At 61.4% G+C, this 24,115-nt stretch overlaps 1 protein-coding gene across 2 annotated transcripts in view; it reads left to right on the forward strand.

Moving 5' to 3' along the window:
- The first annotated feature begins 9 nt into the window (after window positions 1–9).
- PTP4A3 (protein tyrosine phosphatase 4A3) overlaps window positions 10–24,115 on the forward strand; it is a 44,683-nt gene continuing 20,577 nt past the window's right edge. The window contains exon 1 of one of the 2 annotated variants that reach the window (XM_033202300.1): window positions 10–113. The gene's annotated coding sequence lies outside the window, so the exon portion shown is untranslated. Of the gene's footprint in view, window positions 114–23,305; window positions 23,400–24,115 lie in introns of those variants that run through there. The other variant, XM_033202301.1, reaches the window with a different exon arrangement.

Here is a 24,115-nt window from a genome sequence, read left to right on the forward strand (position 1 = left end):
GGTGGGTCCGGCGCGCGTCCCAAGCTGGCGGCGCCGCGGCCGCGCCTGTGCACGAGGGCGCGCGCGCTTCCCGAGCCCTCCGCCCGTCGTGCCGGCGCCGCCTGGACCGCCAGGTCAGTCTCCTCCGCGCCCGCTCGGGGCGGGGGCGCGCGGCGCTTTGTGCAGGCGCGTGGGGGGCCGTCCGCGCGCGAGCCCGCCGCCCGCTCCGGGCACGGCTCGGGGCCGCGCAGCCGGGAGGGCCGCCGCCTTCCCCCTGCCGGCGCGTCCCGGGACCCTTCGCCTGGCGGCCGTGGGCCTGGAGGCTGCCACGTGCCGGGGCCGAGCCCCGGGAGGCTGCTGTTTCCCCAGGCGAGCCACAGGACACCCCTGACTGGAAGGGGTGACCCGCTGCCGTTTCTGGGTGCGCGGGAGACCTCCTACCCTGAGTTCATCCTGCCCAGGGTCCCGCCCAGGATCTGGCTCTACCCCCACTAAGCGCCCAGTTTCCTCAGCTGCACAGTTTGGTGGGCTGGAACCCCACAGCCTTCCGTGCCTCCAGGGCAGGTCGTGGATGTCAGTGGAGGTCACGGGGAAGCGGAGCGTCAGGTCTCAGACCAGGTGGAGTCCGGCTCAGACCATACCAGTGTTGGGACTCGGGCGGCGCCTCAGCCCTTCAAGCAGCACCCCGGTAGAATCAGGTCAGCAGCCTTGATCCACGTGCCTCAGGATTAAGCGGGTGACTCCTGACACGCCCCTGGGCAGCTGGTGGCCGCAGGGGTGGGGTGGTGACATGCTTAGCTCCAAGTGGGCAGAGCAGTTTCACCCTGGCCTGTGGCTTCCTGGAGGGAAGCCCTTTATGAGGGAGGCTTTCCTGGCCCTCTCTGATAGCGGCTCCAAGGGCAGCGTGGGGTCCAGGCTAGCTGGTCACAGTGTGTGCGCGGGCACCCGCAGCCAAGGCAGAAAGGCACGTGCTGCACCTCCTCTCTCTGCCTGCGGGCTCTGGGGTGTGCCCTGCTCATGATGGTGAGTGCTGGGCGTCCACCTAGTCTGCCGACCCTGGGGGCCCTGTTCCCAGGCTGCAAACCAGAGGAGGTCACTGAACACAGGGTGCCTGTGGCCTTACACAGATAGAAGCCCCCTGGCTGCCCTGTGCAGAGCCGTGCTTCACAGAGTTCCTGCAGTCCTCCCAACAAGTTCATTAACACCGTTTCTCAGATGAGGAGATGGAGGCCCAGAAAGGTGGAGTTGGTGCAACCCCCAGCCTGTAGGGCTAAGCAGAGCCTTGGTGTTCCTATCTGTGAAGGGGGCGTTGGAGCTGCTGTCAATGGGGGGCTCCGAGCCTGTCACCTGAGTGGAATTAGCCATTGGGGGTCTCCCAATCACCATGCTGGCCCCCCTCACTGTGGTTACTAAGGAGGAGAAGCTGCCCTGCCCTGTGTAGGAATTCCTGGGCTATTTCCAAATAGCCCCGCTAGGGAGCTGGTCACCCCTCAACACCCCCAACATGTTCGCCAAGCACTTACTCTGTGCCAGGCCTAGTGCTGGACCTGGAGCTGGGGCATGGTGGGCTGGCGGAGCGGGGCAGGTTGTGGACAGGCCCCCACAGGCAGTGAGGGAGAAATGCAGCATGAGGGAGAAAATGCAGGCGGGGATGAGATGCCAGGTGGTTTCCTCAGCTACCTGCTCCTCTCTGCCTTTGCCCTCCTCCTGGAAGCCTGCCCTGAGTAAGGCTGGGGGCCTCAGTGGGTCCTCTCTCTGTCCTCAGTACCAGCTGAGGACATGGTGAGGGTGGCTGGCTGATGCAGTCAGGCACTGGACATGGGAGACAGGAGGAAGTCCGGGTGGTGGGCTTCTTTCTCAGACAAGTGGGCAGTTTGGATGGTGAGGCGGTCTTGGAGTCACCATGGGTGGCTGGGCTCAAAAATGACATGAGGGCACACTTAACAAATGCTTAACCAAATTCTGAATTGGCATTGGCCAATTTCTGTGGTGTAACTACTCCCAAGCTACACAGACGTGACTTTACTGGCTGAGGACTTGGGCAGAGGTGCACACAGCCTGAGAGGGGGACATAAGCTGGTGTGAGCCCTCCCGCTCACCGCCAGGGTGGGCAGAGTGTCCGCTGGTGCCCAGTGCCTATGCACGTGACCTCCTTAGGGAGTTATATCCAGATGGCAGTGATACAGCTTGGGGAGGCCTCTCCCTGGTTGGCAGGTCCTGGCGAAAGGGAGAGTTGAGTGGAAAGTGTACCAGGTTGGTGTCCAGGTGGCATTTGGCCAGAGGGGCTGAGCTGCGAGCTTCTGGGCCTGGGGCTGACAGACAGCAGTGATTTTTTGCCCCCCAAGACCTTGGGCTTGCCTTGTTCCATGAAGGTCCCAAACCTGACCAAAGGCTGTAACCAGATGGTCACTGTCCCAGGCCACCCAGGGCACTTTCTCACCTCTAGAGCACCGCTTCTCCCTCCCTCTACCTTGGCCACCCTTGCTGTCACCTACTCCGTCTGATCCCTGGCACCCCTCCCTGCCCTCAGTGGCGTTTCCTAGCAAGTGCAGCAGGCCGAGGCTGGGCTATAGGCAGGGGGGCCTGGCTTCCCAGTGTCTTACTGGATGCTTGACTTCTTGCCCCTCTGTTTCCACACCTGTAAAATGGGAGCAATGATGGGTCTTCCTGGCAGGAAGTGGTGAGACTCGGTCACACCGGTGAACATGTGTGAGATAAAAAAGACTTCCCACCCCTCCTTCTGACCTGGACCTGCTTGCAGGACCCATAGGCAGGAACCTGGGTAAGGTCCGAGGGCCGATGAGCCCTGCCCTCTCTGCACAGTTCAGAGTTGGGTGGGAGTGGCCGTGGGCCGCGGGTGGAGGTTCAGAGTTGGGTGGGAGTGGCTGTGGGCCGCGGGTGGAGGTTCAGAGTTGGGTGGGAGTGGCCATGGGCCGCGGGTGGAGGTTCAGAGTTGGGTGGGAGTGGCTGTGGGCCGCAGGAGGAGGTACTGCACTTCGCACAGGTACGTGGTCAGGGTGGCATCGCCGCTGCCTGATTTCGGTGTGCTGCGAGTGGGGTGGGTGTGGTTGGGGGCAGCCCGGGGTGTGCCCCACGCCTGCCAATCGGGTAGGCTGGCCTCCCTGGGGGTCAGGTGGGGTGGGGCTCCCAGAGGTGGGACGGGGACAGAGACAGGTGTTTCCTTCCACCCAGGAGCCCAAGCAGAGAGTGGAGGGTCCTGGCAGCCACCTATGGCAGCTGAGAGCTGCGTTCTTTAGCCGAGTGGGATCAGGGCTACGTGGACACAGCCGGTGCCACTGTGGGTGGGGCAAGAGCTGTGGGTTCCGATGGCCCAGTAGTTCACCTGGCAGAGAGGGTGCACGTGTCTCCCCTCCTTGGGGCACCTCAGGTCAGGAGCCTGAGAACCTCACTTATCTTTTGAGCTGCGCCAAGGCTGTTGTACAAAAGACAGTTTAGAAAAGGAGAGGCTGTTCCTCCCAGCCAAGGGTGTGGCCCTAAGGACCCCTCGCCAGGTCATCAGGTGGCATGGAATCTGGCCCCAGGCAGCCCGTCCAGCATTCCTCTCTCACCGAGCCCCCAACCCTGGAGCACCTACTGTGTGTGCCTGCTCCGGCCCATTGGGAAAAGGACAGTCCTAAGCCCTGCCCCGAGGAGCTGGCACCAAGTGGAGCAGCTGTGCCACAGGCACACGGGGGACAAAGGGCACCTGCTGATGATTGGGCCTGGAAGAGATGAGGTGGGGATGGGGGCTACAGAGTGGGGGGAAGGTGGCCTCGGGAAGGGCTAACTTGGCCACGCCAGCTTGGCTATGTCACCTTCTGAGCCTCAGTGTACCCTTCTCTTGTGGGACGAGACCACGCATCACCTGATGGGCTGTGTGTGCAGAGCAGATAAGCTGACGTGCGGGCCCTGAGTGCACTGAGCCTGCTGGGGTTCCAGGCACAGTGGACGAAGGATCCAGGGAACCAAAGAGCCTGGGCTGCGCTCTCTGGGACCTGCCCTTGAGCCAGGTGCTCCTGTGGGAGGGTGGCCGGGCTGGCTGGGGGCTTGGATCCCGCAGCCTCTCCTCCCTTGCTGTTTTGCTGGCCAGGGAGAAAGCCAGGCTGGAAGGCCCTAGAGGGCTCAGGGGGATGAACGCAGGCTGATCTGTGTTGAATGTGGCTTCAGCCGCCTCCTCAGGGCCAGAGTGGCTCCTGGAGCAGGAGTGAGAGCTGTCTTACAGTCAGGGAAGCCAGGGCTTGGGGAAGATAGTTGCCAGGGTGTGCAGGGCTGTGCCGACCCCATTCTGGTAGGTCCCTGTGACAGCAGGACAGGCCGTCTGCCCATTGTACAGTGAGAGGCTGAGGCTCTGTCACTTCATGAGGTCACACAGGCTCCAGGCAATGGGGGCTCTCTGAAGGAGGTCCCAGTGACCTGGATGGAGCCCCCTGGGTGGGCTGGGACATCTTCCTGTAAGGCCTGTCCTGGCTTGGGGTTGGGTGGGAGAGGGCAGGAGTCCTGCTGGCAAGGGCCTCTGCCATGCCCAGCTCCTACCACAAGTACAGAACAATGACAGCTCTGCCACCTGGCTGCCCTACGCTGGGCACGTGCTCCCCGCTGGCCTCAATTGGGAGTCCAGTGAGTCAGGAGGTGAAGGTGGGGTGCACGTCCCCTGCAAACCCTCACAAGGCAGGTCGGGGGGCGGGTACTGGGCATGAGAACCCTGCCTCGGGGCCTGAGTGCCTCAGTGGCTGTGGAGCCTGGTTTTGACCTCTTTGGGACCAGTGTTCTTGTCTATAAAAGGCAGTGATTTTTCTGGATGGTTCAGTGAGGTTCTGTTATCCTTGCCCATTGGAGCTGGAAGGGAGTTGAACAAAATGTTTTGCAGAAATTGGACCTGAGTTGGGCATTGCTCCTCCTGCTGCCCCTGGTTCTGAGGCCTTGGCACCACTAGCCCGCTCTCTGTCCAGGGTCAGCCTGGCTCCTGCCTTTATTATGTGTGAGCCTGGCTGTGTGTGGCAGAGTCCTGGACAGGCTGAGACTGGGACGTGGGACCCTGAACAGTCAGCGCAGGCAGAGCAGGGAGGGAGGCATCTGCTTGAGGCCTGCCTGGAGGTGCCCAGGCTGGAGCCCTTGGCCCTGGAAGATGTGGTCAGGGTCCAGTGGTGTTGGGATGGCCGAGAAGAGGGGCCCCTGTGCCCTCTGCCTGGGGCTTGGCCTAGCCAGTGCTCAGGGTTTATCTGCTGGATGAGAGGTGGAGTGGGCCAGTGGGGCCCAGGTCTCCTGCTAGGTGACCCTCAGAGTGGGCATAACATCCCTTGGAGTCTCTGCTCTGCACTTGCAAATAAGAGGCTGGACCAGATGAGTGGTTGTAAGTTGGGGAAGTACCCCCGGATTGCTTGGTTCTGTTTGAGGCACAGCCCCCAACTCCCGAAGATTCCACTACCCCTGCAGGAGCCACCATTACTGATGTGGGCAGATGGGAGTCTGGGAACCCCCCAGACTGCGGCATGCTAGGGTTCAAGTCCCTGACTCCCATCCTGGGGCATGGAGTGGCAGAGCCAGGGAATGTTCTAGAGCAAGGTGGTGAGGTGGGGCAGGGCCTGGGGGGATCAGATTTCCCTGGGGTGGGGTCCTGCAAATGGGGCATCAGGAGGGAGGCTCTAACCCTGGGAGTTGGAGGGTCTCGGGTCTGTGGCTGAGGGTGGATGTGCTAGACCCGGACTCTGGAAGCTGAACACCCCCGAATGAGGGTGCTCAGGGCCTGGCTGGGGAGACTCTTGCCTTGGTCTCCCCAGTGTCCGGGCCTGGGCTGCCCAGGGGACACTTGGGCAGTTGATGACATCATTGTCCAGGAGGCTCTTCTCTTGGACCTCAGTTTCCCCTTCTGCAGGATGGGCTGGACCCAGTCTCTCTAGCTTTACCATCCCCCAGTCCCTCCGGAGAGCTGCAGGAGCCTGTTCCCACGGCCTCGTCCTCACCCGCCACGGAGACCTCGAAGCCAGGCCTGGCCCAGCTAGAGGAGGTGACGGGTGGCCCTGCCCTGTCCCTGTCCCCATCTCGGTCCCCTTCCCACGGGACCAGTGCTCCCGGCTGCTCTCCTGGCCCTGGGGCCCTCCTGTGACTCAGGCTTCCTGGAAGAGGCTTGGGAGGGCTTGGAGGATTCCCCGCCACCCCACCCAGGGTTTCTGCCCGCCTGCCTCAGGTCCCCGTCACCACCCCTGCTGCGGCACACAATGTGCTTTACCTGCTCATCCACTCTGCCCCTGCCCCTAGAGTGGGTACCTCTTACTCCTGGCACCCCCACTCTGGCATCTTCTACTGATGCCTGGAACGCTGGCCCCCTCCTCTGGCTCGCCTGGTCCTGGGGCCCCTGCCAAGGCAAACATCTTCTCCTTTAATCTCCCCGTCCTGGGTCAGCCGCAGAAGCCCTTCCTCCCGGGCTTTGCTTCCCTCTGGCCAGCTGCCCAGAGGCCCATCTGCTGGGAATTGCCGTGTGGAGCTCAGGGGGTCCCTGGGGGTGCCCGGGGCTCCCGGCTGCTCCTCCCCTCGGTGGCCTCCCTGTCCCCTCTGCATGGCCCTAGGGAGCTACAAGGCCTGGCCCTGGCTCTGCCAGCTCTCCCTGCTCCTGCCCTTTCTGGGCCTCAGTTTTTGTGTTTGGAGAATGGGGAGACCCCAGCCCTCACAGCAGATGGGTGAGCCCCAGCCAGCTGAGCCAAGCTGCTTGCTTCTGAGCCGGTGACTGCCATGGATGGACCGGGTCGTGGTGGCACGCCTTTTACTCTCTTCCAGGCCTGTGACCTGGCAGAGGGCTGCCCACAGGTGCCTGAGTTTCCCCACCTGCCGGGGTGTGTTCTTGGGGCAGGCTGGGGACCTGCGATGGCAGCACTACGGGACCCACTAGGGGCTCACATAGGGGAGAGGTGACATTTGAACAACACTTCAAACATGTAGCTATTGTTTTCTCTTTTTTGAGATGGAGTCTCGCTCTGTTGTCCAGGCTGGAGTGCAATGGCACGATCTCAGCTTACTGCAACCTCTGCCTCCCAGGCATGAGCGATTCTCCTGACTTAGCCTCCTGAGTAGCTGGGACCACAGGCATGTGCCACTATGCCTAGCTATTTTTTGTAGAGATGGCATTTCACCATGTTGGCTGGGCTGGTCTCCTGGACTCAAGGGATCCTCCTGCCTCGGCCTCCCAAAGTGCCGGGATTACAGTGTGAGCCACTGTGCCTGGCCCACTGTGTGCCCGGCCTGCCTCTGCGCCTGGCCTGCCACTGCGCCTGGCCCGCCTCTGTGCCCAGCCCAAACGTGGTTATTTTTTCAGTCACACATTTGGTCATGTTCATTATAAAGATTCAAACAGCCCGGTAAGTACATGGCTGCAGCAGCCCTGGGCTTCTGCTTCATTTCACAAGAACCAGGCCGGCCTCGGGTGCTGTTCTGCGGTGTCACTGAAATTTCCCTGGGTGTTGGCTGGGGTCCTCTCCCGATGGCACCCTTGGACCCTGGTCTCTGGGTCTGGCCAGATGCTTATTAACCAGCCATCCCCCCACCCCCATGATGGGCTCTCCTGAGTGAGGCCGCGGACAGCCAGGATGTGCATCTCGGCACTGGGGTGAGTCTTTCTTGGCCCACTGGCAGAACCCTGGCTCAGATGGGAGGGTTGTTGGTGCCCGGCTGTGTGTCCTGCCACTGCCTTCGTCCCTATCCTGGCTGCTGTGTAGTTCCCGCCTCCCCACACCTCTTGGGGGGCTGCCCGGGCCCACACTGGCCCTGTGGAGATGACAGGAGGCAGAGAAGGGCGGGCGTGACCCCAAAGAGATCCCATGGATGAGTAGGACTTCTAGACCTAGAGACGGCAGTTCCCTGGAGATTGATAGACTTGGAGATGGCAGTTCCTTTCCTGAAGCGTGTGTCCCCAAGACTTAGAAGTCACGGTGGGGCAGGAAGCAGTTAGTCAGGGTGGGCTTTTGGGAGGAGATGGCATCACGGTGCAGAGGGAGTCGTGCACGAGGCACCAGGAAGGGGCAAGCCAAGCGAGCACAGGCTCCTCCTGGGCACCCAGGACCTGATGGAACAGCATCACTCTGAATGGCACCGTCATGAGCCTCTTCTGGGCCAGCAGCCGGAGCTCACCCAGGGCACATCCTTAAACCTCAGGGTCCCCTGGTGGCAGCTGCCACGGCTGCCCTGTGTCCCAGGGAGGGAAGCTGGTGTCTGAGGCTGGCACTCTGCTAGGTGACACAGTTGGGGAGTGGCAGTGCTGGGACGGAAGACAGACGAGCTGGCACCTGCATGTCTGCATGTGTTGTCGTTGTGGCCTCCAGCCAGCCAGCTCGTCTGCTCCTTTGCAGATGAGGCCAGAGACAGGAGCCTCTGGTGTGGAGGGGAGGGCACTGGGTTTGATGGGCTCAGGGGTCTCGCGGCTGGCCTTGGGGTAACTTGCCTGCCTGTGCTTCAGTGCCCCCCTCTGTAAACAGGGTGTCACATCCCCCCCCGGCCATGTCGGAGGCTCCAAGAGGGCAGCGGGTCCATCTCAGCAGATGCTGTGCTGATGGATCCTACTGGCCGGCCCCTGCTCCCACCCTCCCTCATTTGGTGGCGTCCCTGGGCCGGGCTGTTCCCACGGCTGCCCAGCCACAGGAAGCCATCTGGAGGCCTTGTTTACCCCTCCCCCAGCCTCCCTGGCAGGAAGTCACCGGAAGGGCCGTCCCGAGGGGCCCCGGGCCTGTGAGGACAGCCATCGGCTCAGAGGTCTGTGCCGTGGAGTCCCAGGAAAGCATGGGGGGGCAGGGAGCTCAGAGAACAGCAGGTGGAGGGGGGCGCTGGGGCACGTGGGCTGGAGCATGGACCAAACCATTCACCGAGTGCATCCATCTGTCCATCCACACAGTCACCTACCCATCCCCCGCTGCGGCCCCAGCAGGGCCCAGTCCCATGAAGTTCACAGTCTCGGGGCACAGATGAGGCCACTCCAGCTTCAGCCCAGGGTGGCCTGCGTGCTGTCAGGGCCACTCCTCCAGCTCCCGGGATCCCACACCTCTCCTGACATCACACAAGCCACCCTGGGTTGGGGCTGGAGGAGACCTGGGCAGCAGCTGAGGTGTCCAGGAGAAGGGGGTTGAGGAGAGGGGTGCTGGCAGAGGGTGCAGCCTCTGGGAACATTGGAGGCCGCCCTGGGTGACAGGTCTGAGGCTGCAAGGTGTGGGTGAGGCGGGTGAAGGGAGAGGTGGGCAGGTGCAGCCGGCGGGAGCTGAGGGCATGAATGGGACCAGTCGGGGTGTTTGTGACCCTGCAGAACCCCTCTCTCCACCACCTCCTTCAGTCCTCTGGTGCCCTGCTCAGGGCTCCCCCAGGTCACCCTGTAGGTCTGGACCCTCCTCGAGCGGGCTCAGGGGCCTGGGCTTCCCACTCCACAGGATGGGTCCAGCCGCCCTGGCATTTGTGGCAACCCCAGTGCCCACTGACAGGCCTGAATGTAGCAGGCTGCGTCCAGGGCCTTTCCCATAGACACTGCCAGTAGGGCCTGCCTGGCCATAGGGGGATCTCTGACCTCCGTGGGGCCTTGCGCCCTGTGTTCTTGGCGGCCTTGCGCCTGTCCTGGCCTCCTGCCTTCAGGAGTCACATGGGGAGGCTGGGGAATGGCCCTTCCGCCTCTGGCTACCCCTCTTCCCCTCCCCCTACCTCCTGCTCCCCTCTTTCCTCACTTTCCCTCCACCCCTGCCCGCTTCTGCTTCCCCTTTCCCATCCCTTTAGAAGGTGTCTACACAGGATCTTCTAGGGTAAGCCCTCCCTGAGAGTGTGTTGGGGTTTTGGGCCTGGCGAGCATCCCCAGCCTCCCCTGAAGAGGAAGTGAGCGTGAGAACCCAGGCTTTGGCGGATCCAGGTGCCTGCAGGCAGCCCCAGGGCTTGTGTGCTGGGGGCCTGGCCAGCGGGCAGGTCCAGAGTAGGAATAGATGTCTCAGGAGGGTCCCTGGCTGGTCCCAAGCACCTCCTGTGTGCACCAGGGCCACTGTTCTTCCATCCAGCCTCCCAGCAGCCCTGGGGTGTGGTGCCCCTGATTCAGAGGGCGTGATAGGACTTAGGGTTAGCCACCTCCCCAGGTCAGACAGGCAGAGCCGGGCTAACCCCAGGATGAGCCCCGTCAGCCTCTCCATCCTGTCTTGTTACGAGACAGTAAGTGAAAGAGGGCATGCAACCAGCACGCAGCCCCAGAGGAAAGGCTGCAGCGGCCTCGCGCAGGACGGAGGAGGCTGGGCACCGTGTGTGCAGTGGCACTGCCCTCCCTGGTGTTGCCGATGCTGCTGAGAAGGGAGAATGTTGTGGGATGTTGGGGGAAGCTCTGGTCTGAGAGTCCCGGGCCTCGCTGGGCCCAGGCTGGCCACAGGGCACCCCAGACTTTTTTCCTAGGTATGGTGTACAGTGAGTCCTCATGTCACGTCATCCATAAGTTCTTGGAAGCTGCGACTTTAAGCAAAGTGATGCCAGTTGTAAGTGAAAATTGGTTTAAGGAAACTAGTATTACCATTAGTTGATAGATATAGGTAACAGTTAAGTTCCTGCCAGGTACTTCTGGTTACAAAAACATCACCAAGCTTCAAATGAAGACCCCAAACACTTCTAATATTAAACACTGAAGTAAATGTGAGCTACACATAATGTAAGAAAAGTGAATTAAACAGGGAAGAGAATTGCTTCCCCAGCTTTCCGTGTCAGTGAGTGACAACAGAACACACGTCTGCACGGTGACCGTAGTCAGGGGTGCCTCCTGCCACCATGCACTTCAAAATCAAACAGTCACAAACGTGGCGGCTTCCTGTATTGCCATGCATTTGTCTGACTGTGTCTATTTGACAAATTTTTATTTTGCAATATTTTTTATTCATTTATTCATTCATTTTCCAACCCACTTTCCAGTTCAGGATCACGAGTGGCCAAGCCTATCTCAGCAGCTCTGGGCACAAGGTGGGACCCGACCCTGCTCAGAACACCAACCCCTTGCGGGGCACACTCACATGCACAGCCACACCCACTCAGCCAGGGCCATGGCGACACTCCTGTTTACCTGATGTGCGCCGCGTTGGGGTATGGGGGAGCTGGAGGATGGGGAGAAACCCACACAGACCTGGGGAGCTCGTGCACACGCCACGCAATGGCCCTGAATGGGAAGCGATATTTTTTTCTCATCAGCGTTATCACGAAACCACGTTGACAGCAACAGTGTTATTTGAGGAGCTGCTGTACTTGATGGATGGTGCAGGACAAGGTGGGCCATCTTCGGGGCCTCTGTGCCTCTCCCCCTTTCAGGGGTTCGGGTAGAAACTGGGTCAAGGATAGGGGATTCTCATGGGGTTGGAGGGTCCATTGGGGCAGGGCCCCCCAGCAGCTGAGGGCCTCTCTCCCCCTGTCCTGGGGTCCTGGGGTCTCTGGCCGCCATGAGTCCAGCTCCTGATTGCTCTGCCAAGTTTGCTGTCATGCCAGGAACTGAATCTTTCTCCTCGTGAGCTCCCTTGGACCCACAGTATAGCCATGATATTCAGTAGGTGCCCAGTAAGTGTGGGCTGGTGAATGGGCCTCCAGAGAGGTGGGATTTGGATGGACAGAATGGACAGGTCCTCGGGAGGTGATACTGAGTCAGCAGAGGCTTGGAGGCGGAACATCTCTGCAGAGGCAGGGGCTCCATCCTCAAGGATTCCCTCAGGGCCTCCAGGAGGAGGCAGCCATGGGGCGGGCGCAGAAGTAGGGCATGGAGCAGTGCCTGGCACTCAGGAAGTACCACCCACTGGCAGCACCCATTGGGCACTGACTGTCTACATTGCCAGGAGTGTTCAAGAAGTCATTTAAACTGCCAGAAATCCTCATCCCACAGCGTTCACCGGCACCTGCTTTGGGCCTGACCCTGTGCCTGATCCTGGGGACCTGGCATGGGTCAGTCAACACTCCTGGTCTGCTGCCCACAGTTCATGACAGGGACAGACAAGTCACGAACAGGGCTGCAGGGGCTGCCCCAGGAATAAGCAGGACCTCTCTGGCACTGTTTAGGGCCCTGGCCCCCTGGTGAGGGAGCAGCGAGTCAGTGGGGACCCAGGTCCCTTGGGCCTTGCATGCCTGGCTCCTTGTCCTGTGGGCCCCATGTAGAAGTGGCCCCCAGTTCTTTCTGGGTGCTTGGCGTGTCCTATCTTCCTTGGGGTCTCCCCAAGCAATTTTGGCTAGACACCCAGCAGACGATCCTTCCTCCAGGCCCTCCAACCTCCGGGTCCCTGAGGTCAGAGTTAGTTTTCCCCAAGACCACCCGAACAGTGACTTTGGGTCCATCCACAGATGCCCTGGTCACTGTGTTGCTGGGAGTGCTTGGGTGAGAAGGAATGGCTGCTGGCGGGCGTTCCTTTCTCCGTCCTCAGCATCCTCATCCCTCACTGGGGATGCTTGTCTCTGCCTTACTCCCACTCACGGGACAGTCGAATGTGTTCACACACCCACTGAGCCAGCACCTGCTGTGTACGGGGCTCACAGAACCAGGGAGTCGAGGTTGGGGCTGTGGCTGGGCTCTTGTCCTGTGCGGGGAGAGAGGCGGACAAGTTTGCCAGAAGGAGGACAGATGACCCCTACCGTGGGTGGGGGACGGAGGACAGGTCTCGGTGGCTAGCAGGAGGAACAGGAGGATGCTGAACCTGAGATCCGAGTGATAAGAAGGGGCCAGCACCGGACAACGTGAGGACAGAGCATGCTCCTGGCCACCGGCACAGCCAGTGCAAGGGGTCGGAGGCAGGACTGTGCTTGGCAAGTTGCAGGAACAGCTGGGAGGCAGGTGAGGCTGCAGCAGATGAGGAGGGGGCAGTGGTAGGAGGTCAGAGGGCAGGGAGCAGGTCGTGTGGGGCCTTTAGGGCGATAAAGATTTTTGGTTTTCCTGAGTGATGTGGGCACCATTGGAGGCTTTGTGCAGAGGGGACTATGATCTGACTTAGGTCAAGGACAGTGGTGGGGGCAGCAGTGGGGATACTCAGGATGCCAGTGGGTATCCCAGATTCTTGGTGACCCTCGATGGCCCCTCTGGGCGGTGGCTTTAGGTATCTGGGCTCAGGTGTCACCATTTCACTTGTCAACCACCCATGGCTGCTTTCCTGCCCCGTCTGGGGATTCTGGGGACTTTCCACTTCTTCACCTTGCACTTGGTTCCGTGACGTGCCTGGACTGGGGATTGTGGAGGCCTGTCCACGCCCTGAAGCACTTCTGAGAAGCCGGGGAACAGTTCCCTGGGGTGTCCCCCGGGAAGTCCTGCCCTCCTCTCTCCGCTGCTACCCAGAGCCCGCCCTTTCCGGAGAATAGTTCCCTGGGGTGTACCCCTGGGAAGTCCTGCCCTCCTCTCTCCGCTGCCTGCCCTCCTGCTTCTGGCCCTTGCTCCAGCCGCACCCCCGTCTGGACGCCCACTTCTTCCACTCTGCTCTGTGTCCCGGTGTTTGTGATCAGATGGGGCCCAGACTCATTGACATCCTGCGTGAACTACAGTTTTGGTAGAGGTGCAAGTGGATTCTTTGTGGCAGAGAAGATGGCGAGTGGTGACGGCTGCGTTGCCTGCACACCACTGACAGCCCACCTCTTCTTTCCATCTTAATCCATCTTGCCAGCTCTCAAGGGCTGTAGGCACTTTGCCCTGAATCCTCCTCTGAGCCGGCTTTGCCTCCTGCCATTCCCACTGAGCGAATTAAGTAAGTCTTTGCCCTGTGCCCTATGTGCAAGGTCATGCGGGTTATGTTTTGAACTTCCAAAAATGCACTCAGAAATCTTTCTTGTCCTCTAAGGCCCATCTCTGATGCCACCTTCACCTTCTGGGTTCTCTCTCAGGCCCTTGGGGGGTACCCTTTGCCCTCTCTGTCGGGGATCCTGGAGGGTCCCTCCCCAACTCCCCTGGCCACTGGGACCTCCCTCCCACCCTGACCTGCCCAGCATCCTCCCTCAGCAGCCTGGCACAGCCTGGACAGACCCTGGAAAGTGTGGATTCTGCCCGCCTGCCTTGTGTCCTCGCAGTCTACACGCTGGCCTGGACTCCCAGGCCTCCCCACCCCCAGTCCCTCTCCTGCCCCCTCCATTCCTTCATACATGTGGACACAAAGCTGGGACTCCCGCAAGGATGCATCTGGTAGGACCTCAACCTCCTGTACCCGATGGGGTCTTGGGAGAACAGAAGTTGTGGGGTGACGGTTAAGGTGTAGCTCTCCCTTCAACCTTGCAAAGCCCCCTGGCTCAGTTCCTGAGAATAAAATTCAGACAGACCTGGAAATGCCCCAAATGTCCGTCAGCTGAGGAACGGACAGACGGAATGTGGCAGGCCCATACAGTAGAACAAGCCTGCCCAGTCTGCAGCGTGGCCCAGGACGGCTTTGAGTGCAGCCCGACACACATTCGTAAACTGTTTTTTTTTTTTGAGATGGAGTCTCACTCTATTGCCCAGGATGGAGTGCAGTGGTGGGATCTTGGCTCACTGCAACCTCCGCCTCCTGGGTTTAAGTGATTCTCCTGCCTCAGCCTCCCGAGTAGATGGGATTACAGGCGCCCACCACTATGCCCTGCTAATTTTTGTATTTTTAGTAGACATGGGGTTTTGCCATGTTGGCCAGGCTGGTTTCAAACTCCTGACCTCAAGTGATCCACCTGCCTCAGCCTTCCAAAGTGCTAAGATTACAGGTGTGAGCCACCGTGTCCGGCCAAATTAATAAACTTTCTTAAAACATTATGAGGGTTTTTTTTTTTTTTTTGGTGATCAGCCATCATTAGTGTTAGTGTATTTTATGTGTGGTCCTAGACAGTTCTCCCAGTGTGGCCCAGGCCCAGGGAGGCCAAAAGATTGCACACTCCTGCAGTAGAATAGAAGCAGCCAACAAGTGGAGCGGGCACAGACCCAGGCTGCGCCGTGGCTGAGCCTTTAGAACGCCAGGAGAAGCAAAAGGAACGAGGCGCAGAAGGCCACGTGGTGAGGCCATTCATAAAAAATGTCCCGAACAGGCAAGTCCACAGAGACAGAAAGCAGACTGGTGGTTGCCAGGGGCTGGGGGAGGAGGGTGGAGTGACTGCTGGTGGAAGGGGTGATGGAAGTGTTCTGGAATTAGTGGTGATGATTACACAGCACTGTGAATATATTAAAAACACGGAAGGACACACTTTAAGATGGCTAAAATGGCTGGGACTGGTGGCTCATGCCTGTAATCCCAGCACTTTGGGAGCCCAAGGCGGGTGGATCACCTGAGGTCAAGAGTTTGGTACCAGCCTGGCCAACATAGCAAAACCCCATCTCTACTGAAAATACAAAAATTAGCTGGGTGTGATGGTAGGCATTTGTAATCCCTGCTACTTGGGAGGCTGAGGTAGGAGAGTTGCTTGAACCCGGGGGCGGAGGTTGCAGTGAGCCGAGATCGTACCACAGCACTCCAGCCTGGGCAACAGAGCGAGACTCCGTCTAAAAAAAAAAAGACTAAAATGGTGGATTTCATGCGTTATGAATTTTATCTCAAAAAATAAATTAGGATAGCACCCCCGCCTACACAGGCTCTGTCCTGAGCAGCTCTCAGAAGTCTGTAAAATAGGGTTAAAGTGTCCTTGCCCTGCCCCCGGGTTCCCAGTGCTATGGGGACGTCACCGGCTACTGGAGAACAGAGGGATGCTGGCACTCATCCAGGGCTCAGGGCAGGGCAGGAGCTTGGTGGGCACTACAGACTAGACTAAGAAGGCCCTTCCCCGGCCTTCACAGAGTGCCTTGCCACTGGGGAGTTGAGTGAAGGCACAGACAAGGTTGTGAGGTACCCACGCTGCTGTGTAGCGTCACCACGCCCTGATGTGGATAACCTGTTTTCTTTGCTCATCTGGGTGGACTGGTGGGGCATTTGATTCTGGAGGGTGGGGTTCCAGTCTGCATGGTTCCTTGGGGATTCCCGGCCCCAACATGAAAGCAGTGTGACCTGAGCATCTCCCAGTCCCCAAGGTGCTGACCCACTGCTGCCTTCCCAAGTCCTCCCTGGGCCCTGCTGGGGGAGGCCTGGGAGCTGCCAGCATCCAGCAGGCCCATGTGAATGGCCTGGCTGCAGCACTGCCAGACAGGGCAAAGTTCCTGGCCCAGGGCTGTCTCTGAGTCCTGGAGCTGGCGGGGTAGAGACCAGCTCCTGTGAGCTCCCTCCACCCCCAGATCCACCCTTCAGGTCCAGGGCTATCTGGTGGCAGATACTGGTGGGACAGGGGGATGGGAAGGATGGGAGCCTCCATCCGTGGACCCGGCGCCTAGTCTGCCTGCAGGCCTGGTGATTGTGGCCTGACCTCCTGCCCACCCCTTCTGGGCACCACGGCAATGCCCAGAGCCCCCAGGGGGCTGTGCAGGAGGGCATAAGATGGCACAGGGCTCGGCGTAGCCCCTAGGCTGGCAGGATGCGTTCTGAGCTGAGGTCCTTTGGAAAGCGCCTGTAGGTTTCTGGCTCCTCCCTGGGGTGTTCCCCACCTGCCTGCTGAGTCTTCAGATGCCTGGGAGAGCAGGTCTCCCTTAGGTCCGCTGGTTCTGATGGTTCCCCTCCTTCTCTCTTGGGAGCTGGGCAGGTGCTCAAATCGGGCAGTGCGGGCTGCTCGGCGTGCCCAGCTCCCAGGATGCACCATGTGACCCAGGCCTCCTCCTGCCCTGCCTGGGCTGGTGAGGGGCCGTGGCTGGGTGCCCAGCGGTGCCTGCTAATGGGGAGCCCCCTCCCTGGGGCAGTGCCTGCCTGCCACCCACCTGGGCTGGGCATCCAGTCTGGCCTTGGCTGTTGTCATGGAAGCCAATGCCTGCAGCCGGGAGCTAAACTTGCTACCCTCAAGCCACTGTCACCACGGCCGTGATGAACATGGGGACATACAGGCTGGGTTGGGGAGGTGACCAGGCCTGGTTCTGCCCAGCCCCTGCTGCGGATGGTCACCATGGTCACAGCCCACATGGCCCGCCTGCCATCCCCTCATGCCATGGCCTGAGTTGTCTGAAGTTCCATGTCACGGATGAGGCCCCAGGATCACAGAACTGCCCACAGCCACACAGATGGGCAGCAGTCAGGAGGCCCCGGCCCTCAGGCTCCTAGCCAGACTGGGGGAATGGGGCTGGCCCAATCTGGTGTTGCCAAGGTGGGGTTCTGGGAGGTACCATTGTTGCTAGTGCCTGGTTTCAAAAGCATTCCAGAAATGCCCTTCTGGCCACCCGCCTGGCTCTGAGGTCCCCACATCTGTGGAGGGACAGGGGCTTTAAGAAGCCCTGCGGGGAGGAAGCCCCATCTGCCCAGGTTCCCCTGAGGGTTGTCAGGTGCCTGCTGGGAACTGTCCTCCAGGTGGTGGTCTTCTTGGGGCGCTCGGTGTCCTCACAGCCCCTGTGGGTACCTGGCACAGTGCCAGTGTTCCAGGGACTCAGGCGAGGCCTCTTGGAAAGGGTAATGTCCCTCCGATCCCAGGAGAACACCAAGGGCAGGTCCACGAAGGACAGCCTTCCAGTGAACCCATCCTACAGATGAGCACACTGAGGCAGAGGACAGCCTTCCAGCGAACCCATCCTACAGGTGAGCACACTGAGGCAGAGGACAGCCTTCCAGCGAACCCATCCCACAGATGAGCACACTGAGGCACAGAGGACAGCCTTCCAGCGAACCCATCCCACAGATGAGCACGCTGAGGCACAGAGGACAGCCTTCCAGCGAACCCATCCCACAGATGAGCACGCTGAGGCACAGAGGACAGCCTTCCAGCGAACCCATCCCACAGATGAGCACGCTGAGGCACAGAGGACAGCCTTCCAGCGAACCCATCCTACAGATGAGCACGCTGAGGCACAGAGGACAGCCTTCCAGCGAACCCATCCTACAGATGAGCACGCTGAGGCACAGAGGACAGCCTTCCAGCGACCCATCCTACAGATGAGCACGCTGAGGCACAGAGGACAGCCTTCCAGCGAACCCATCCTACAGATGAGCACGCTGAGGCAGAGGACAGCCTTCCAGCGAACCCATCCTACAGATGAGCACACTGAGGCACAGAGGACAGCCTTCCAGTGAACCCATCCTACAGATGAGCACACTGAGGCACAGAGGACAGCCTTCCAGTGAACCCATCCCACAGATGAGCACACAGCAGAGTGAGGTTGAGGGATGTGCCCATCACACAGCTCACAATGGGGAGCCAGGAGGGGAACCAGGTCACACTCCCAAGCTGGCAGCCCTGTGTGAGGACAGTGGCCACGGACTGAGCAATGGCCAGGCCTCGGGGATTGAAAGGAGCTGTCCCCTTCCCTGGACCCCAGAAAACCTACCTGCCTTGGCTTTGAGCTGAGGCTCTACCTGGGGGTCACCGGCTGAGTCTCGCACCCTGTCTGAGCCTCAGGTTCCCCATTTGTCACATGGGGAAGACCAACACCCAGGGTAGATGGAGCCCGGGCCAGTGCTGGCAGCACTGGTGGTGTGGGTTGGTGAGGCGTGGGGCGCCTCTGTGTGCACGGGGTGGACTTATGTGTGCCCAGCGGCCTCCCTGCCACAAATCACCCTCCTCCTGTATGCCAGGGTCACAGAAGCTGAAGACAGTGGCCAAGCCCCACTTTTTGTGCCCCCTCTTGATTGTTTCAGGCACCGGGTCGGGTTCTTTGTCTACCCAAGTGCCCAGCACAGGGCTTGGCATGTGGTGGTGGCCTCTAAAAGCCAGTGTGTGACTATGAAACCAATCCACTCATAGCACTGCACATGCCTTTTGGGAGGGAGATGGCTCAGAGAGGAAAGGCCATCGCACCGGTTCCCCCAGCAGGATCTAGGAACCATGGGGAGCCTGCGGGCCCCTCCAGCCCCTCCACCGTGTGTCCTGGGGGGAGCCCCATCCCGCTGGGCCTCGGTGGCGCCGTGTGCACTGGCTCTGGGGGTGCCAGGCTGCATCTCACCATCGGGCCAGCCCAGAAATAGCTATGACCTTCTGCAGCCAGCTTGGCAGTGCTTGGGGCCGAGAGGCCTACGTGCACGCCGGCTGAGTCCCCTCACCGTGCCGGGCTGGCTATTTTGGACGTGGCCTCCTGAGGCCAGGTCAGAGCTCTTTCCCGCGGCTCCTCAGGCCCCTCTGACGTGCGTCCACTAGAGCCTTGGCCAGTGGCCCTGGCCAGCTCCATGATTTCAAACCCCCCTCCTGCCCCCTTGACCCCACAGGCCCTGGGTGGCACAGAGGAGGGAATCCCAGGGACTGAGCACAGGGTGACCGCGCCTGCTGGGACGCTGACATGGAGTGTAGGGCTTGGCTGCTTTAAGAAGAAAATGCAGAGAAAGTGCCCACCTTGCGTGGGCCCTGAATCCCATCTCAGCCTCTCAGAGCTCTTGCTGACTGCACAGCCTGAGCCTCAGTTTACTCATCCATAAAAGGGGGTGATGGGCGCCTTCCAGGACTGATCTGAGGACAGACATGGACATTGCCTGTGCGGAGGGCACCGTGCAAGGCCACTACACGGGGTTCTTGGGCCTTCTCCGCCTTTCATGGGACTGGACACTGGGTTCAGGGAGGGGCGTTGTGGGGTGTATGGGGATGGTGCGCTGGGCAGTGGCTGAGGGTGGGCTCCTCGTCTTCTGTGATACAGCAGAGGTGTACATGACTGCTGCCCTGCCCAGGGCGTCTGGGTATGGTGGAAATGGCCCCAAGGTCCAGCCATCCTCTGGGACCACAAGCTTCCTGGACACCCTGCTGACAGGGTCCCACGGTGGAGGAACAGGTCGGCCCAGCTCCCCACTTCCCAAGTGAGCACGCGTGGCTGGGTGGGCATGGGGGATGGGCTCCCCTGCTAGAGGGCAGAACTCCCCTTCCCGTGAAGGTGCTGGGTGGGGTGTGACCCTGCTCCTGGGTTTGGGGACAGGCACACCAGGAACAGCAGGCAGGGGCTGCCTGCCTGCCTAGTGCTGATTGCATGCTCATGGCCCTCGGGACCCTGTCCCCTGGATGGTCCAGAGGTCCCGAGGAGGAGCCATGGCCTCTTCTCCATGGAGACGGCCCGTGGGCCCAAGGCCTGGCTCTATCCAGGCAGGCACATGGAATTCAGTCAAACTCTGGATCCTTTCTGCAGAGCAGGCTTAGCTTGAGCCCTCCCACAGCAAGCGCACCCGCTGCCCACCCTGCCCTCTTGGCCTCTGGGACAACTCTGTGGGCACTGCCAGAGTTGGGGCACACAACTCAGGGGCAGTTCCTGTGTGTTCTCACCTGGTGATGGGTTCATGATTCCCATGTTGTGTGGGTGACTAACAAGGTCTGGGAGCTCGGGAGAGGGGCCCAGAGGCACACAGCATGCACGGGAGGGTTGCGGAGTTCCCAGGGGGCACTTGGGTGGAGGCTTAGCCAGGCCCAGTGGGCTCAGGGCTGGCCTCATGCCCTTCCCCCACTGCGGACCACTTTGGGGCCTCTGGCTGATGCTGATGGGCGAGGACCTTCCTGGGCAGGCTCCTCCGGCCAGCAGAAGGGACCATCAGGCCACGCGGACCCTTGGAGAGCTTGGGGGTCGGTTCCTGTCCTGGAGTCAGCTGTGTCTGCTGAGGGTCCACTGGTGTGTGGCCCAGGAGGGGTAGGGGCCGTGCCCTGGTGTGCCAGGGAGGCCCTGAGCTCTCCGGGAGGCCAGATCAGGGGCCTCCTCTGGGCCTGCTGGGGGCCTCTGCATTCTTGGCAGGGGCTCAGGGACTGGGGCGGGGAGAGGCTCCCTCTCAGAGGCCATGAGCTCCGAATGAAACTCCATGCCCTCCGGGACACCAAGCCCACTTCTGGGTACTGGCCTTTAGGGGCCTTGGATGTGGGTGGCACAGCACGGGCTAAATGGGGCCCAGGAGGAAGGCAGCAGGACGGTGGGCATGCAGGCCTAACGCCAGGGCCAGGGCAGGCTTCATGCCTGCTTCCTCCCGTCTAGAATCCTGGAGCCGCACAATTTCCGACCCAACACCTTGTACTCCAGTGACTGATTCTCAACACAAGCTGCTGCTGCCAGGTGTGTTATAACAGAGCTCTGGGGTGGGAGGCTGGGGTCGGGGAGGGTTAGGGCCGACAACACAGCTCCTACCTGCCCAGGGCCAGGTGCGGCCACGTGTGTGCGTGAGTGTGTGAGTGGGGCACCTGAGCTGGGTGTGGCCTGGAAACCTGCATGTTACGGAGGCCATGGTTTTGGAAACTCTCAGGAGTCCAGCTGCGTCTGTCCCAAGATGGGTCAGGGTTGCTGCAGAGAGGGCAGTGACTGGTCCACAGCTGGTGTGGCTGTGCCATCCTCCTTCCTGTGCCATCCTCATTCTAGCCTGGACAGAGGCCTTCCAGGCAAGATGAAAGATGGGGTGTGGACAGGAGGGCATGGAGGATTCAGGGCTCATGGTGTCCCTGGAGGCTCTGGTGGGCACCGTAGGGCTGGACTGCTGCAGGGCAATGGGGTCCCCATCTTCCCAGCACAGGCATCTGATCTGGTCATCTGTTTCTGTGGCACGTGTGTGTGTGCACGTGAGCACACATCTGTATATGCAGGTCAGTGTGTGTGCTTGCCAGAGCTCCCCACTGGGCAGTTTCTACACTGGGTTCTCAGTCATCCCGGGAGGTGAGGCATGAGCACTGAACTGGGAGTCCTGTCTGAGCCACTGACTTGGCCTGCCGTTGTGAAGCTGTCCTGTCCAATCGCTGGACATTAGGCCACTCATGTACAATGATCCCTGAGGTTTGTATCCTACCCTGGGGAGATCAAAAGGGGCCGAGTGTGACCCTGGGGTCTGGGGGCCCAGCCTGGTGGGTGACTCCAGGTAGACCTGGCTTCTGGGACTGTAGTGGGGGATGGTGGCTGCGGCAGGGGAGGCTCACTCACCGGGAGGCTGGAAGAGGTGGCTTGGTAGGGAGAGAGAAGGGCAGCCAGACAGAGGGCGCGTGGGAGCAGCAGCCTGGTGGCAGGTGTGTGGGTCTCCGCACTCTGTCTTGAGGAGCAGGAGAGGTTTGGGTGGGCGGCTGAGGAGAGTGCGGGCACAGAGCTTGGGAAGAGCCCTAGGCTGGGGCATAGTGACTGCTGGGCAGCCCCAGACTGGCACAGGTGGATGGGGTGCCTAGGCAGGGGGTGGTGAGTTAGGGGGCAGCTGTCTGGGTGGCTGGGGGGAGCAGGGATAAGTGTGGACTTCTTAGTGGCCGCTCTCTGCCCCAGGAGGTAGAGTCCTGGAGGCTGGGCTAGACTGAGAGACACCCCCTCATCCTTTCCAGGGTGAGGTAGGAGGGCTCCACCCCCTCCTGATATCACTAGGCCTGGGGCAGCATCCTGATGGGGGAGGGGCAGGTGACCCTGGCCCTGGACTGCAGGAACAGCCCCTCCTCCACTAGTGAAGTTCCCACTTCCTGCGGAAGGAACTATGTTAGAACTTGTGTGGGGGGGGGGGTGGGTGATGGGGAGTCTGGGTGGGGACCACTAAGTCGCCTCCCCTGTCTGCCTGCACTTCCTCCTGGAGGAAATGGGGACAACAGGATGAAGTGAGGGCCTGCTGAGCCCAGGCCTGCCACCTGGGAGGGAAGAGACCCAGGGGGCTGAGCAGCCGAGGAGGGCTGCAGGGTCCCGGCCCTTCTGTGTGGGCACGTGGGAGTGCTGGGGATGCACTGAGGCTCCCTCCAGCGCAGCAAGGAGCGGGCCCTGGGACCCTCTTCCCAGCCTGCTGCAGGACGTGAGGAGACAGGCCGGAGCCACGGGCAGCCCCGAGTCCTTCCCCACCCTAGTTGCAGGGCCTGGGTCTCCGTACGCCACCCTCCTCCCGCCCCCTCCCGCTGTTACAGGGCCCTAGGGACCACCCTGTCTCTCGTGGGCCCCAGAGGCCAGGCCAGCGCTGGAGGGGCCCTCCTGCCCTCTGGCCGGGACCACGGTACCCGCCTCAGCCCTGGGACCCTGCGGGCCGGTCCCAATTCGAGGCCCCAGCCGGAGCATGCCAGGGTCCTTCGGGGGAGTGGCCAGCCCCGCGCCCCCGCCTCCCACATGACTCCGGGTGGGCCCTTTTGACGTACGTGGTGGGCAGAGGGCGGGGGGGCAGGGGGCGGGGCGGGGCCGGGGGGGGGGAGGTGGTGGTGGGATGCGGGGGGCGGGGCGAGGGGGGATAGGAGGCAGGCGGCGGTGGGGTGGAGGGTAGGGGGCGTGGCGGAGAGAGGGGTAGAGGGCGGGGAGGGGGGTAGGGGGCGGGGAGAGGGGGGTAGGGAGCGGGGAGAGGGGGGTAGGGAGCGGGGAGAGGGGGGTAGGGAGCGGGGAGGGGTGTGGGGGCGGGGAGGGGGGTAGGGGGCCGCGGGGAGGGGGCAGAGGGTTGGGGAGGGTAGTGGAAGGCGTGGGGAGTGGGGCGGGTAGGGCAGGGGAGGGGGGCGCGGGGGCGGGGAGGGCAGGCGCAGGCGGGGATAAAGCCCGCGGCGCGGCTGGGCTGACTCCGAGCGAGTCAGGAGGACCTGCCTGCCGGGTGAGTGTCTGCGCGGGCCTTGGCGGGCCCGGAACGTGGGACAGACCAGGGAGAGCGGCCCGCGAGGGAGGGGGCCCTGCCTTCCGCGCACGCGCGCCGCTGGGCCTGAGCGTGCAGTCGATCGGGTGGGCGAGGGCGCCGCCCTGGTGGCGAAAGCGCCTCCTCCGGAGCCCCCCTGAATGGCGCCGGGACCCAGCTCTCCCCAGACCCCACGTGGCGATGTGCGGAGGCCGGCTTTTTGAGCTGTGTCCCTAGATCGCTGACCTCTGGCCTCGACTCCCAGCTGCACCATCCGGAGGCAGGGGTGGGGGTCCAGCGGGTGGGGGTCAACCTGATTCTTCTGCAGAGGAGAAAGCTCCCGATCCCCTCTGCTCGTGGCCTGTCTTTATAGCTGAGGGTCATCACTCTGTGGCCGCATGGTTTGTCCCTTATCACTCTGTCACTAAAGGAGGTCCTGTGAGCGGTCACTCCAGGACGGCAGGGTGGACCAGGGCTGCCTGGGTCACCCCAGTCACACAGGTGCCCTTGGAGGTGCCGTGGGACCGGAACCAGGCTGGCCACGCGGCCCCGTGGTCGGCATGGCCATTAGAGCAGATGTGACTCTCGCCCGCACCGGAGTGTGGGCCAACTTCACCTCTTCATCCTCACAGCAGCCGGCGAGGCTGCTCAACCCCACTGCAGTGCGCGGTCAGCGGGGGTTCAGAGCTGCAGATGCT

This window comes from Trachypithecus francoisi, unplaced genomic scaffold (genome assembly GCF_009764315.1).
Source record: "Trachypithecus francoisi isolate TF-2019V2 unplaced genomic scaffold, Tfra_2.0 Lachesis_group7, whole genome shotgun sequence".
NCBI classification, from domain to species: domain Eukaryota; kingdom Metazoa; phylum Chordata; class Mammalia; order Primates; family Cercopithecidae; genus Trachypithecus; species Trachypithecus francoisi.